At 47.9% G+C, this 11,965-nt stretch overlaps 1 protein-coding gene across 6 annotated transcripts in view; it reads right to left on the bottom strand.

Moving 5' to 3' along the window:
* The window catches only part of Gas7 (growth arrest specific 7), a 235,109-nt gene that overhangs the window by 121,537 nt on the left and 101,607 nt on the right, over positions 1-11,965 (bottom strand). For 2 of the 6 annotated variants that reach the window (XM_048798074.1, XM_015504483.2), the window contains exon 1: positions 2,964-3,115. The exons of the other annotated variants lie outside the window; for them this stretch is intronic. The gene's annotated coding sequence lies outside the window, so the exon portion shown is untranslated. Of the gene's footprint in view, positions 1-2,963; positions 3,116-11,965 lie in introns of those variants that run through there. 6 annotated transcript variants of the gene reach the window in all.

Here is an 11,965-nt window from a genome sequence, read left to right on the forward strand (position 1 = left end):
CAGGGACATGGATGCAGGAAGTTTTTCACTTTTCCCCCCTCCCCATAAGAAAAAGATCCCAGATGAAATAAATAATGGCAGCCATCCCACTATTGGTGTGTCAGGGCTGGCTGGCGATCAGCAGAGATAGGCGGGGATTGCGGCTAAGTGGAAAACTCACTACTCCACCATCAGCATATTGTGGCCATGCGGGACAGTGGTCTCTGTTGCCAGAGCTCCTCACTTTTGCAAGAGAAGCTGGAAAGTTGGATTTTTAATACGAAATATTATGATTTTAAGATGTTGGCCATCAACTCAAAAATTTTTAAATAAAATCATGGGCAAGAAAACAGAAATTAAAACAACAACAACAACAGTCTGCACTTGATTTTACCCACTGGACACTAGCATGCGAACTTTGGATTTAATGGCTGGGTACCATTTGAAGAGGGGATTCTCTAGTTTAAAGAATTAAATGCCACTTCTCCTAGAGTATCAATGAATGAGCAAGTTTACACCCTGCTATTCAGCTTTTTGGCTAGGATCTCTTACTGTGCACACCTGGTAAATGCATTTGGATGCTACCTGTGCACAGGATAAGAATCCTGGGGTAGAAAGGACCCTGGAAAGTCTGTCCGCCTCAGTCACTGTTGAGAAGGTTCAGAAGGGGAGGAGGTGTGTGAGGAAGTGGAAACTGGTTAAGGAAGGAGAGTTGTACCAACATCGGGGGAAGGAAGCAGAGAAAGTGATGGGGGTGGGGGAGTCTCTCCTGGAGCAGGAACTTGGGACTGAGGAGACAGTGAGCCAGGCCAGGCAGCCTGGGGAAGGACAGACATGTGTCCCCAGATCCGCAGGTGAGATGGCACAGTTGTCACGGTGAGCAGAAATTCACATGGGAAGAAAGACTGAGCAGCTAGAAGCTAGCACCCTGAGATCTGGTGGGAAGGAGTGCTGGATCGGGACCTCACAGGAGGTCTGAGGGATCTACAGCTAAAAACACTGAGGGACACAGGAGTAGGTGATCTGGGGCCGCAAAGTGATGTGGCAGTTGCTGCAAGAATCACAGGTGTCCCCTTACTCTGCCCACAGGCTGCTGTCCTGATAGTCCCCAGCCTCTGGGAGAAGGGACTACCACTTCCCTGTCCCCAAACCTCTAGCTTCCCCAGGTGGCCCACTTGTCCCTGTTTGTGCTAACATATTAGCTTCTCAAAATGATGCTGCCTCTGATTCTCCAGCCTCCTGCAAAACCCTCACTCGCCCTTCTATGGGGACCAAGGTTTCCCTGAAAAAGAAATCAACAGCCGTCTCCAGAGAGAGTAGGCGCATCCAAGGCCAGCAGTTTTCAAACTCAAAAAAAAATCTTGTTTTTTGAAAGTCCAATTCATGGTAAAAAGCACGTTTGACCTCAAGGCCCAAAATATACACAAAGCAAACGATTCAGGTAGCCAACACTGATTCTTGCCAAACGGAGTGCGCTTGGACGTAGTTTTTCATGCTAGTCGACACTGACTATATACATGCACTTCGTGGTGCAGGACTTTTATAGGATGCCTCCTTTGCCTCTAGCTCCATTTAAAAAGTCCTATAAAGGATTCCTTTATTACACTTCCCTTGACTCACCCAGGTGGAAGGGCATTCTTTCAATTCTGAATCTCCCAGCTCTCATGGACCAGGTACCACTCAAAGGCACTCAGACAATGATCACGACTTTTCTGATTTCCAGAAGAGGGTCCAAGCCTTTGGAGCCAACACCCTTAAAGTACTAGCTGAATGTTTGATGTTGTAGAAGAGGATGGTCAAATGTGATATTCCAGTGACAATATGATTGTACTGCACTTCATGCCACACCTAGAGACCCAGTCTAAGGAAAACCCTCGCTCACTCAACATCCTCTGATGGTGTGTTACCCTGTCCCCTAGCTGCAGGGGAACAGAGCTATGGCTTGACACTTATGGGATGCTTTGTGGTTTTCAAACCATGATGCCCTCAGTGCATCATGCCCCATGGTGACCCACACACTGTCTTTGATAGGTTCACAATGGTTGTGAACAATAGCAATGCAGGAGGAAGAAGCTAGGCACACTCCATGCTTTGGTAGGGAAGTCAAGCCTCAGAAAAAGTGGACGAAATTCTCACACAGGTGGAAAGTGGCCGAATCCACACAAATCCAAGTTCTCTAGATTTGAACTTCCATGCTTTTTCTAGAAGGCTTCTGGGTCTCGTTACATAATCTCATGTTCTTTACGCTTCCCCAACTAGTGACACCAGAGAGGAACCTCTCCCAATGCACTTCCTGTTTGCATCTCCTTTAACTGAGGTGTAACCCGCCCACTCCCCTGACCCCACAGCAGAATGGGCACAAATATGACACCTGCGAGTGAGCCAGAAGATTGTGTGGACCTCCTGGTTCCCAGCCCCTTGCTCTCCCTGACTGGCTGTGTGACATCTGGCAGAGTATGTCACCTCTCTGGGTTTCTGCCTCTCCGAGAGCCTGAGACAGCTGTACCTACTGATTTCCAAAGACTTTTCCAGGTTTCTTCTGAGAACTCTACCAGACCCTTTGGAGCCATTTAGTCCCTACAAGGACTGGTCATACTAGGGAATTAAGAAAAAAAAAAAAGCAAAATCAAAGAAGTCAAGATCTGGAACAGTAAACAGAGGTTAAGTCCAAGGCAACCAGGAGTAACTCACAGAGCCCATCTGAGACACCATCCCTGCTCAACTGGCTTTCTCTTCTTTGCAGAGACCTGGGTCCCCCATGCAACACAGACTCTCTTCAGGCATGGAGGGGACAGGCACAGAGGAAACAGAAGAGTCACCTGAGTCCCTCCAAAGCAGAGCCAAACCCTAGCCCAGCTCTGGGCTATCTGAGGAAGACTTTTCCATCCACAGGAGTGGCTGGTCACTTTTGTGCTCAACCCACTCCAATTATCTTTGAGCATCTATACCACAGATAACCAGCCCTGTCCCGGGCTCTCACTCACCTCAGCCCCGCAGTCTGTCCTTATGCAAATCTGACACGCTGGTCATTTTCTGCTACTGTCTCCACATCCCCTGCTTCCCAGTGGCATCGGCTAATTCACTGTGCAAAGCAGCATTTATATATAGAAAGTTGCAACCACGCAGGTTAGCATGAAAATAGAGACTTGACGTTGCCGTGGCAACCAAACAAATGATATTCAAAATGAAAGAGAAGTATTCTGCAATTGGAAAAGCATGTCCACAGCCTTCCAGGACAGCTGGGCCCCTTCCCCTAAGGGTGGGTGGGAGGGCCTCCAGAGGAGTACTTGGTCCTGATGAATCGCCTCCTCCCCATTAAGTCACCGGCTCCGGTTCCAGCTGCGGACATCGTCCCCCTGCACAAGCTCCTTCCTAAAGCCAGCTCCTGCCTGGGGTGGACCCGAGGCCAAGACAATTAAAGAAATGTGATGATCCTGACCAGGTATATCTATTTGCAAAAGTTCTACTCTTCAAGCACTACAGCAGGGCAGTCTGTGGCCCTGGTGACATTAGTAAGAATGCTTTTGGAAACAAAGGTGGACTGTCACTGACTGCCCTAAGCAAAGAGTCAAGAGGCCACAGGTCAGATGAGTAACATTTAGCATGCTAATTAACCTCTCTGAGGCTTAGATTTAAAATAAGTAGGGGTGGGGTGGGGAGAAGCAGTCTGGGAACTTCCACCTATAGGACAGTAGAAAGCTCATCTTTTCCTCGGTCACTTCCTTTTTCTTAGGATCCTCTTGGACATTGCTGAATCCCCCGCACCCCATCCCAGTACAGCACAGAAGCTACTAGTTCCTAGACCCAGCGTGTGGAATGACTATCGCTTTTGTTCAATACAAAATGTCAAAAGGATCCTAGTCTTCAAGGAGCCACCAAGAGTCTTGGATACCTCTCTGAGCCTTACTGAGGCTCATGTGCAGATTTGGAAATCACTTGTGATCTAGATTGACTTTCACACAAAAAGGCCAACAATACCAAGTCCCAGCAAGGATCTAGAGCAACCGAAACTCTCACACATTATGGGAAGGAAAGCAAAATGGCCCAGCCACTCTGGAGAGCAGGGTGGCGATTCCCCATCGTACCCAACACAAGCCATAGGACCGGAATCCCACTCCTAGGTATTAATCCAAAGAAATGGCAACATATGTCCACGTAAAGTCTTACACGTGAATCTTCAGAGCAGCTGCTAGTGTATTTATTTATTTGATCCTGGGGCTTAAACTCAGGGGTGATTTACCTCTGAGCTATACCCCAAGTCCTTTTTATTTATTTCTTTATTATTTTCAGGCAGGGCCTTGTTAAGTTGCTGAAGTTGGCCTCAAACTTGGGATCCTCCTGCCTCAGACTCCCAAATCACTGGGATTACAGGCATATACCACCAAGCCTGGCTATAGTTAGGATTTTACATGTCCCTCAAAGGTCCCTGTTTTAGGAACTCGGTCTCTATCCCATGGTGCTACTGAGAGGTGGTTGGAAATGTTAAGAGGTGGGGCCTAGTGGGAGGTCCTCTGGTCATGGGGGTGTGCCCTTGAAGAGATGGTAGGACCCCAGTGACTCTCCTCTTCCTCTCTTTCTTGCACACCAATCTTGAGGTAAGCATCTTTGCTCCACCACTAACCCCTGGCCGCGCTGTGCTGACTCACCACACGACCAAAAGCAACAGCCCAACCCACCATGACTGAAACCTCCAAATCTGTGAACCAAAGCGAAGCCTTCCTGTCTCCTCAGGCATTTGTTCTAGTTATGGAAAACGGATCAGTGCAGCAGCTCTGGTCATAATACCCCCAACCAGAAACAATCCAAAGATGACCAACAGGGCATAATGAGCCCACCGTGGAATACCCATCCAATGGAACACTCACTTGCAATGCTGAACAAACTACTGACACAGGCCACCTCTTGAATCCATCTCCAAGGTACAATGTAGTGAGAAGCCAGCCTCTAAAGGTTACACGCTGTATGATTCCATGTATAAGATAAAACCAGAGCTTATGCATCAGGGGTTCGGGTGGGGAAGGGTGTGAATGCAAAGCAATAACGTAAGAGAAGTTTTGGGGTGATGGAACTTCTGCAATGTGCTGTGGGGGTATCTACACGAATCTCTATAGGTGCTAAAATTCATAGAACGGTATGCCCCAAAATGTCAACTTTACTGTATGACAACTGAAAAAAAAAAAAAATGAAATGTTACTTTCATTTTGGAGGGAAAAAATAAATAAAATAACCACAGAGGATGATACTCACAAGAATCAGTTCAAAGCAGGGGTTCTCATACGAAAACAGCCAAGTCCTGAGAACTATTTGCTGTTAGTATCATTTTCAATTATAAAGGTCCTTGTATTCTTCTGGACCAGTGGATCTCAAAGGGTGGTCCTCAGAGCATCACTGAAGGATCATCTGGGAATCTGTTAGGAAGTACAGACTCTGGGGCCCTACTGGGAGCCAGAAACTCTGCGGGGAGAGCCCAGCAGTCTGGGTTTGCACAAGCCTTCCAGGAGAGCAATTCAACTGCAGGCTAAGCTTTGGGAACCCCTGGCATGGATATGCCAATTAGACTAGCCCATCATGGAATAATCAGCCCATGTCCCATTAATGTCAAAAAAACTGGATCTTTCTCCATATCCTACTTGCTCACAAACTCTTCCTTGTCTGCATCTCCTCTGCCCCCACCCCTGCATTTAGTCTGTCCCAAACACGACAGGCAGGGAGAAACCAAAAGCCACAGTTCCATCTGACTGCCCTGAGACACCTAGAACTAAGAGTACCTGTCCCCCAAGCTGAGGACCCATGGGGGACCTTTGGCTGTGCAAATCTACCATGGATTCTGCAAACTCGTCTCCTATCTGACCCAGCCTGGCCTTATAAACCAGGACCAGAATCCACTGGACCAGTCCACTTCCCTCTCTCAACTTCTGGGACAGTTCTCAAATCAAATGTGAACCTCATGGCTGTCCCCTGAACCCTGGAAGAGCACCACTTCCTACCTTCCCCAAAACAACAACTTCAAAGACGCTTTGCATGGTGGCTGGCTCCGAAGCCACACAGAGATGACGGATTACAAGGCAGAAATCAAAACCAGATGGATTTCACATTCAGCAAAATAAACAGAATTACAGCATCAGGGTTGGGCTCCAGAAACTAGGGAGCTGTGTATTTGGCACAAAGCCCAGGCCTGGTGGCCCCCCAGCTCGGGTTGGGCTCCCCTGGCCTCTCTTCTGCTCCCATAACTCCCACAAACAGTGCCCGGGGCACCTGGCCTGTGCTCTGTCCTCCTTTTCCAAGGTCTCAACTAGCAATCCTGCTGTGGCTGACATTTTAGTGTTTTATGGAGTTTTTTTATATTCTCTTTTATGGTGCAGTTGAAGATAGTTTGGCTTCTTTTCTACTTTCATCCAAAGATGTACAAGCAGCGACAGGAATACTGTATTGTTAATGATAGAGACAGCTGGCTCTTGGGGGAACTGGGGCAGGGGAACAGTCATGGCACCCACCCTCCTTCCCACCACCGGTTCCTGCCTCCCAGAGCAAGCTGAGCTGGGTGTACCCACTCGCACCTCGTTCTCATCGCTACACACAGGAAACTCCTCTGTTTCTAGGGAAACAATATGGCGCTCTGTGTAGCCAGTATTTCTGAACCAAGGGTGATTCTGCCTCCCAGGACATGTTTAGCAACATTTGGAAATGTTTACTAGTTGTCACAAGAAGGGTGGGAGAGGCTGGATCAGTTCCCTACAGCTGCTGGAACAAACTTAATGTCTTAGGACAACATACATTTATCCAGAGTTTTCTGTGGTTCACAAGTGGGTCTCTCTGGGCGAAAATAAAGGTGTTGGCAGGGCTATGTTCCTGCTGGCAGTTATGGGGGAAGAATCTGTTCCCAGGTCTTTTCCAGATTCTAGAGATTGCCCCATTCCTTGGCTCAAGGCCACTTCCTCCAACTTTGAGGCCAACAATGGCAGGTGAGGTCCCCTTTATACTGACATCTCTCTGTTCTCCCACTTCCATCTCTGTCTTCCACTTTTAAGGACCATCCAGATGTTCTAGGACAATTTCTCCATCTCTCAAGGTCAGGTGATTTGCAGCCTTAACTCCATTTGCAACTTAAATTCCCCTTGGCATACAACCTGACAATACACCCAGATACCCGGCTTCCAAGGATTTGGACATGGACATCTTTTGGAGGGGGCAGTTATTATGGTGCCTCAAACAGGAGGCTACGGGCATCTAGTGAGCAGAGGACAGGGGTGTTGCTCAACATCCTGCCATGCACAGGGCCACTCACCCAACAGCCAAGAATGATCCAGCCCAAAGTGTCAACAGTGGCCAGGCTGAGAGGCCACGGTGCAAACTGACACTGACAATCTAAAACTTGAAAAATGTGTAAAATGTATCTTGCCTATAGGCGCCACAGGGAGGCGGTGGACATGAATCATTTAAAATCTCTCTACATGAATAACTTCAAATAGCATGGCTAATTCTGCTTTGCTGGTGGGTTGCTTTGTGGTCACTGAAATCCCTGATATTAGCTGGGCTGGAGCTGCCCATGACCCATCCCCTCTCTTCTTTTCTTCTCTTCTGCAGAAGTGCTGAGCCACCAGTAAGCTGATGCTAATTCCTAATGACCCTGCAGATCTGTCCCTTCCAAAAATGCCCTCTGGCACCCAGGATGCTATGGGCAACCAGGGGACTCCTCTTCTCTCTGGGTGAGGCCTATAGTATAATGGGCAGCTCAGGAGACCCTGTTCCCCCTGTGCATACACAGAGGGAGAGGTTTACAAAGAAAGGACAGACCCACAAAATTAATTTTAAAAAGTTTTTGAGGAATTGTGAAGTCTTATAAGAGACCCACATGGTCTTTATTCATATGGATGAAAGCAGTACAGATCAAATCTTTATGATGAAGAAGCAATTTGACTGTTTTCATTATTCACAATTATATTGCAATATAGCATATGTTTTTTTTTTTTAAGTTGTCGATGGACCTTTGTTTTATTCATTTCTATGCGGTGCCGAGAATCAAACCCAGTGCCTCACACATGCTTGGCAAGCACCCTGCCACCGAGCTACCTCAGCCCATGTCATTTATTTATACATTTTTTTTTTACGATTAAAAGACAAAAGAAAAGTCTATCATTATCATACCTCTTTTCCCTAATAATTCCAACAGGAGTCCAGTGATTCAGCCCCAGATGACTGAATTGGGTCATGTGCACATCCTGGCCCACTCTGGCCAGCGCGACTGGATGAACTAATTGGCCAAGCTGGAATCAGGTTTGTCTTTCTCTAGAGCAAACCCGGTTGCTGGCTGGGTTTCCCACAGTGGGTCAAGAAGGTGCCGTAGAAGGGTGACTGGGGTAGGTTTCATGGGGTTTCCCCTAAAGGACAGCCAGGCAGGGCTGTTCCTTCTCATTCCCACGAAAGGAATGCCTGCTTCTTCTCACCCCCATAAAATGATGGGCGGGAGCCTGGTAACACATTGGATGTCCCACGCCCTACACCCCAGGATGGCCCCTGCAATCCCACTCTTTCCATTTGGCACCGCGAAGCACTCACTTAACTGCTGCCATCAGCATTTCTGCTAAAGCCACCATGTCTGCTCCAAAGCACAGAGGGATGGATCTAGGCAGTCCTGACACAATGTCTGAGACAGCCCGTGCCAACACATCCGCTCTGGGGACACTGGGCATTTGTTCATTTATCCATCAAATATTTGCTGCATGCCCACAAGTATGTGTAGGACACCCTTCTGGAGCCTGATCCCTCAGAGCAAAGTAGGACCGTGGGGCTTTGCCCATAGGCAGCTTCAGTGCAACTCAAGGATGATTATAAAGCCTTTAAACATCGACATACCTTCCTTATCCCATTTGATATCCACATCAATGTCTGAGGCAGGTAACTTGCAACCGTGCAGATTCTGTTTTACAGAGGGTGAAACTGTGGCTGATGGTCTGTCACTTACCTTGGGACTATGTATACACTTATAAAACTAGGCAAGGCAGCTCTGGCATTAGACCAGGTGGTCTTGAGGCTTTGTCCGACTGAGGATCTTGCCCAAGGTCATGCTGCTAACAAGATACGACACTGAGGCTGAACCTTGCAGTCCCAGCCCTGGGACCCTTTGTCACTTCTCTTACGTGTTCACCGCGGCAGCTTCCTGACCACCATCCAGCACCGTTCAACAGCTTGTCACCCTCCCTGACCAAGGACCTCCTTCAGGACTCCAGGCCCAGGGCTCTCACTTGCAAGGGGCCGTGAAGGGGGCAAAGGAAGCATTTCCCCACCCCCCATCCAGTCACAGCAGTTCCTTTGTTGCCTCAATGCCCCCAGTGAGTCACCCCGCAGCCCCGAAGACAGTTGCCCAAAAGAGCCCCATTGTAGAGGACTGCTTGTCCCCACTTCCCTTTCCCATTTCCCAAAACAGCCCTCCCTAGATGGAACATAAGTCATGTAAATGCCAAAAGAAATTAAAAGACGCTTTTGAGTATGGGATTTTCAAATGTAAGATCCCAGCGGCAGCGGCAACAGCTGCTACTGTAGCTTCTCAGCCCTATTCCTCCATCCCCTGCCTTCTGGGGCCTCTTGGATCAGTTTCTTCCTCTCCTGGGCCCCCTGACTGACATGTAGGCATCCCTGAGTCAGAGGTTAATCTGGCATTTCTAAACATATCCTGGATAAAATCTGGTGGTCCAGAAACCACTGTGGGCGCCCAGGGCATCTCTTCAGTCCTCGCAATCATCAGATTGCCACAAGCAACAGGTAGCATGCAATCCCCCCGGCTAGAGTGGGCCAGGATAGGCATATGACCCAAGTCAGTCATCTGGGGCTGAATCCCTGGGATCTTGTTGGAATTATTAGGGAAAAGAGGTATGATGAGGATAGAATGCAAGCCTGAAAGTGCTAATGGTCACCTGCACCTCTCATGAGAAACCTCATAACGATTGGAATCAACACAGAAGACAATGGGGTGGTAAGGAAGAGAGAGAAATAGGGGCAGAAAGAGAACGGACTGTGTTGACATGGACTAAGCCACTTGATCAACCCATGCCTGCAGCTGAGAGGCCTAGGAATGTTTCAGTTTTACCAATCCATAAAACTCCACTTTATTTTGAAGCCAATTTGAATGCTATTTCCATAATATCTAACAGAACCTTGGCTAACGTTCCCTTGGGGAGGGTCAAGGTATTATAGGAATAGTGACACTCGAAGCTAAAAGAACACAAACAAAGCAGGAAGAATTTAGAGATCCAGCTCCTTTCTTCAGCCTGCATTTGTGGGCAAGATCATTCCCCAAAGATGTATATGCATTTCTAAATCGCTCCTCTGGCAGCTATATCAAATCACCACAAGCTTGGCAAAACTGTATTCTGTCACAGTTCTGAAGGCCAGATGTCTGAAATCAGCATCAGAGGGCCACACTCCCTCTAGAGGTTCTAGGGAAGACTTCATTCCTTGCCTCTCCCTGCTCTTGGTGGCTGCTGGCATTCCTGAGCTTGTGAGTGCATATTACTCCACACTGCCTTCCTGGTCCTCCTCCTTCTTCATCCACGTGGAGTCCAATCTCCCTGGACCTCCCTATCGCTGGGACACTGGTCATTGCATTTGGGGCTTACCCAGATAATCCAGGACAGTCTCCTCAATATTGGCAACTTCCTTACATCTGCGAAGACCCCCTTTCCAAATAAAGACTATTTCCCAGTTCTGGAGATTAGGACACGGACAAGCCCTTATCAGCTGCCCCCCCACCCCCACCCCATCAGGCCACGTCAGCCCATCCTCCCTCTCTGCAGCTGTAGATGAGACGTGCCACTGTGAACATGCTCAGCTCTGACCACAACCCGAAGGCTGTGCGTGCCACGTGGAAGTGCTTTGTCAGGACACGCACACTGCAGAGCAGAAATGGCTCTGGGGGGAAAGGCGGTGACCAAAACCAGACTCCCAGGCCTCCCATGTGGGTGACCAAAACCAGACTCCCAGGCCTCCCATGTGATCTGCAGCCCAGGCTCAGCAAGCAAAGCAGTAAAAAGGGATTCCCTAAAGAATTGAGGTTCCCATCATCCTTGTCGCACCAAGGTGAGTCCTTTAGGTGGCATCCAAGATGATGCAAGTGAGCTGAGGTTCACGTTTTAAATAGTGTCCTATTTATTTTTCCAAGATCTGTTAGGAAAACAAGCAAACATATAACTAGTACATAAAGCCTGAGATGTCACTGTTAGTTTCATGACACCCTGGTGGCCACGATCAACTTTGACTGGTTGTCAGGCTCACTGAATTTTGGAAGGGACACTTATAGTCACCAAGACCTCACCATGTAGTGGTGAAGATGATGAACTTGGGAGCCAGACCCCCTGGGTTCAAATGCAAGCTCTCCCTGGGCAAGCCACTTGATCTTTTTGGACAGTGGCAGAGACAATTTCCATGATTGTCTCTACAATGAATAACAACATTATTATTATTATTTTTTTATTTTTTAATTTTTTATTGTGGGTTGTTCAAAACATTACAAATTTCTTGACATATCATATTCGACACTTTGATTCAAGTGGGTTATGAACTCCCACCTTCACCCCATACACAGATTGCAGAATCACATCAGTTACACATCCATTGATTTACAAATTGCCATCCTAGTGTCTGTTGTGCTCCGCTGCCTTTCCCATCCTCCCCCCTCCCCCAGGCTCCATGTCCCTTCACTGATTTTGCTTCAAAACCTCTTGCTGAAATAAATCCTAACCTGAAGAACAAATATAACGCTGAATTCTGTGAGTTCTTCTAGCTTGTCATCAAATTAGAGACTGTGGTCTCAGGGACCCTCACCATAGTTTTCTCTATCTTCAGATCAGGGAAGAAGATCAGGGCTCCATCCAGATATAGATCTCCTACTAGAGTTGGAGGGAAAGGGAATTATGGGGTTGACATTGCTCCTAGAAAGAGCCTTCCTGTCGAGAGCATGTGGGGCTACCTTTTTTTTTTTTTGGGGGGGGGG

The sequence above is a fragment of the Marmota marmota genome, unplaced genomic scaffold (assembly GCF_001458135.2).
Source record: "Marmota marmota marmota unplaced genomic scaffold, marMar, whole genome shotgun sequence".
Lineage (NCBI taxonomy): Eukaryota > Metazoa > Chordata > Mammalia > Rodentia > Sciuridae > Marmota > Marmota marmota.